The following is a 4,961-nucleotide window of genomic DNA, read 5'->3' as shown; positions in this document are numbered from 1 at the left end:
CATCGGTCTGCCCGAGTTTACGTGGTGCATCGGTAAGATCGAGATTACGTGGTGCATCGGTAAGATCGAGTTCACGTTCTGCATCGGTCTGCCTGAGTTTACGTGGTGCATCGGTATGATCGAGTTTACGTTCTGCATCGGTGTGATCTAGTTTACGTTGTGCATCGGTAAGATCGAGATTACGTGAAGCATCGGTATGATCGAGTTTACGTTCTGCATCGGTCTGGACTCTGAGATATATTTTCGACGTGAAAATGTTCCGATACAACTTTTGAACCAGGATAGTTAGAGAGATGATTTTTTCTGGGATGTACGTTGATTGGGGAATGGATTGTGGAAAATAACTTGCCATGACCGAGGTGTTCTCGAATTTTTTTTTTTTTTCGAAAAATATTTTCTGATTTTGGATTTCACTCAAATTTGATTTCGTTGCCTTCTAATGTGTTCTAAAAGAGTAAATCAGTAATCAGAATCGAAAAATATTTTTCGGATTTTTTTTTTTTTGAAAAAAAATTTTCTGATTTTGGAATTTCCTCAAATTTGATTTGGTTGCCTTCTAATGTGTTTTTAAAGCGTAAATCAGTAATCAGAATCAATATTCATTGTCGACTTTAATTTTTATAAGGAAAAATGTTCACGTCCTCAAACGCCTCCCCATCATTAGCCCGAGTCCAAGTCGATGTCAGTCCCGAGCGGACGGTGTCAGATACTACCTATCGCCCCGGTCTGGACTTGGCGAGGTATTTCGACGTGAAATGTTCCGATACAACTTTTGAACCAGGATAGTTAGAGAGATGATTTCTTCTATGTTGTACGTTGATTGTGGAATGGATTGTGGGAAATAACTTGCCATGACCCAGGTGTTCTTGAATTTTTTTTTTTTTCGAAAAAAATTTTCTGATCTTGAAATTTCCTCAAATCTGATTGCGTTGCCTTCTAATGTGTACTAAAAGAGTAAATCAGTAATCAGAATCAATATTCATTGTCGACTTTAATTTTTATAAGGAAAAATGTTCACGTCCTTAAACGCCTCTCCATCGTTACCCCGACTCCAAGACGATGTTAGACCGGAGCGGACGGTGTCAAATGCGACCGATCTCCCCGGTCTGGACTTAGCGAGATATTCCGACGTGAAATGTTCCGATACAAAAATTTAACTGTGATAGTTAGAGAGATGGTTCCTTTTGTGATGTACGTTGATTGTGTAATAGAATATGGAAATAAACTTGAGATGACCGAGGTCTTCTGGGATTTTTTTTTTTTTTCGAAAAATATTTTTCGATTTCGGAAATCCCTCAAATTTCATTGAGATATGTCCTAATGTGTTCTTAAAACTTAAATCAACAATCAGAATTAATATCCAAAAGTTATTTCATTTTTTATAAGGAAAAACGTTCACGTCCTTTCCGCTCCCAAAAAGTGAGATATCATAGAAAATATCGCTATATTTGTTGTTTACGGCCATACCACGCTGAAATTGCCAGTTCTCGTCAGAACACTGTGCTGAGAGGTTATACCCAAAATCGCTCCGTAGAGATAGTTGTGGAATTTGTGAACGTTAAAACTGACCTGTGAAAGTGACCGTTGTGTTAGACCAGACGGCGCCAAGCCGCATTCCAGAGCCAAGAATAGACTGAGTGAGTGACGAAATTTTACCTGCTCGGGTCCGAAAGGCCCTGAAACGGCCGAGTTTCGCGTGAAACCGACCGCTTTTGAATTCCTTTTTGAAAGGAATTTCAAAAATTATATCAGAACTTTATTAAAATGATGGACGACCAGGAAATGAAACTCCCTTCAGATTCATCTGATAATGAAACTGACCCCCCGAGAGTCGCCAAAAAGAGAAGTCGAGTTGGAGATGTGGAAAACCCAAACTTCACGCATCCAACAACATCTATCAGGAAAAGGAAGGACAAAAAGACAATCCCTGTAGAAATCAAAAATAAATTTAACTACCTCAATCCAAATGAGGTAGAAGTCAATGCAGCATCCGTTGAAATTAGAAAAAATCAACGGAAACCCCCGCCAATAGTGGTCAACGGCGTTTTCAAAAAACATAACAAAACGGTGGCCGACATAACGAAAGTTATAAATGGCAAATTTTATATTAAATACAGTGCCATGAACTCCACCGTCTACACCGAGACGGTAGAAGACAGAAAGAAGTTAGAAAAATATTTTGATGAAAACGACGTAAAATACCACACTTACACCCCGAGGGAAGAAAAAACTCATGCTTTTACGCTGAGGGGACTGGATTCTGATCCAGACCTGGAAGAGATTAAAACTGAACTCCAGGAACTAGGAATTCCGGTTGTGGAAATCCACAAACTAAAAGCAACGAAATCACCGGCGTACATGGTCGTCACCGGAAATACGATAACGCTCCGGAAAATACAGAAGGAAGTCCGCGTTATTAATTATACAGCCGTTCGGTGGAACAAGTACTATACAAAAAGGGAAGTAATCCAATGTCACAACTGCCAGATGTGGGGACATGCCACGGCCAACTGCCATAGGACCCCAAACTGCCTCAAGTGCGCGGAAAATCACGCGACTCGCGAGTGCCCAAAATCGATGAATACGCCGGCAAAGTGCGCGAACTGTTTCGGGAGTCACCCCGCAAACAGTACCGAGTGCGCGATTTACGTGAACATCTGCAACCGCAGGGCGAGGAACGCCAAAACCGCCGCCCCTGCCGCCCCCAAAGTTTACCGCGAAGCTCCAATCCCGGCCGTGAATGTCTGGGAAGAAAGGAGAAAGGCCCAAGAGGCCAAACAAAAACCGGTAAGTGGCATGGCCAACCCCCAAACCACCCCCAAAACCCCAACTTCCCCCCCAACAAACAAAACTCATGACACAAATAACACAAATAACTTCCAAAACGCGTTTTACGAGCTGAAAAGCGAGTTCAACAGACTGAACCAATACGTGGACATACGACAACTACTGACAGACGTCAAAAGACTCAACCAGCAGCTGCAAAATGCAAGCCCCGCCGAAAGAAAGTACGTCATACTGGAATTCTTCCTCAATTTAAACGACTAAGTCATTAAAAATCGCGACTTGGAACGCGAATGGAGTCTCCCAAAAATTCCTGGAGATCTCCAATTTTCTAAATTACAACCAAATAGACATACTGACTATCAACGAGACAAAACTGAAAAACAACCACAAATTTTTCATTAAAGGATACCAGACATATAGGCAAGACAGACAAGACAACTCTGGATTCGGTGGAATCGCTATACTAGTAAAGAACCTTATCGCATCCACCATTTTGCCTACCATCAACTGCACAATAGAGAACGCTAGCGTCCAGATTGATGGCAACTTAATCATAACGGCGGTGTATAATAGCCCCAGTCGCAAATTCAGTACCAACTGCCTAAGATTCCTATTTTCTAGGAAAAATAAAGTAATAGTTCTAGGCGATCTAAATGCTAAACACGAAGAATGGAACTGCAACTGCAGAAACACCAATGGAAATCGTCTATTCAGTTTCCTTGAAGCTAATGATGACGTAATTTTGAACATCCCTAACGGACACACTCATTTTCCAGACAATGGAAAAGCTCCGAGTACTATCGATTTAATACTCACTAAGAATATTAACTTGAATAGTATCCCGGACGCGAGTTGTCAGTTAGGGTCCGATCATAATCCAGTGATCTTCTCGGTCAATTATAGCAGCGAAAGAAACCCAACAAAATTAGTGTACGACTATTCGAACGCTGATTGGGCAAAATTTCGTACAATATTAGATAGTAAAATAACTATCAACAATAAAATCGAAACTGCTTCCGACATCGAACGGGAAATTGAAAAGTTTACGAAGGCCCTCAAGTACGCCCGCGATAAAACAATTTCCAAAAAACCGAGAGCTGAAGTAGCAGAAAAACTACCAGCCCATATTATCGACTTGATCAAGTTCAGGAATAAAATCAGAAAAAGGTGGCAATCCCACCAAAGACAAGTCGATAAAACACTCTTAAACTCATACACCCGCGAAATCCGAAACCACATAAAAATTTTCCAGAACGAAAGATGGGAACAGAAAATCTCCAGGCTAAATTCTAATAACAAAGATCTCTGGAAAACAGTCAAATCCAGTATTCAAAAATTCTCCCAAGTTCCCATCTTGGTCCAAAATTCCGCGAATTACATCACCGATAAAGAAAAAGCGGACGTACTTGCGGAAAACTTCGAAACCGCTCACCACATATCCCAGACCGATAGTCCAGAACAAGCAGACATACGGAAAAGAGTGGAAGACTTTATAAATTCGAACCGCTTCGTAAAGCCCGAAAATCATCTATTAACAAATCCATCGGAAATACGGGACGAAATTAAAAAGCTTCCACTAAACAAAGCGCCAGGAAAGGACGAAGTGGACAATAGACTGATCCGGAACCTATCCAGAAAGGCCATAGTTCAACTGAACTACATCATAAACGCTGTATTCAAATTTCAACACTGGCCTAGCTGTTGGAAAACAGCAGTAGTAACCCCTATCCCCAAAGCCGGGAAAGTCACAACTTCTCCCGGCAACTACCGTCCGATCAGTCTACTGTCTAACCTCAGCAAGCTGACCGAGAAAATCCTGTTAGGAAAAATAAAACAAGTTATGAAAAACAATAAAATTCGCGATGACCATCAATTTGGCTTCAAGGAAAAACACAGCTCGACACAGCAAATCTGCCGAATCGTAGTTGACGTAATAAATAGTTTCAATAATAAAAACCACACGGTCATGCTCCTCCTCGACATCGAAAAGGCGTTCGACAAAGTTTGGATAGAGGGGCTGACCTACAAATTAATAAAACTTAAATTCCCGAAATTCCTCATAAAGACCATTTACTCATATCTCAATAACAGAAAATTCATAGTACGCGTAGGGAATGAAACATCCGCGCCCAAAAATATAAAAGCAGGAATTGTGCAGGGATCAGTCCTTGGAC

This window comes from Harmonia axyridis, chromosome X (genome assembly GCF_914767665.1).
Source record: "Harmonia axyridis chromosome X, icHarAxyr1.1, whole genome shotgun sequence".
NCBI lineage: Eukaryota > Metazoa > Arthropoda > Insecta > Coleoptera > Coccinellidae > Harmonia > Harmonia axyridis.
The sequence above is the reverse complement of the archived record's forward strand: the minus strand, read 5'-3'. Positions refer to the sequence as shown.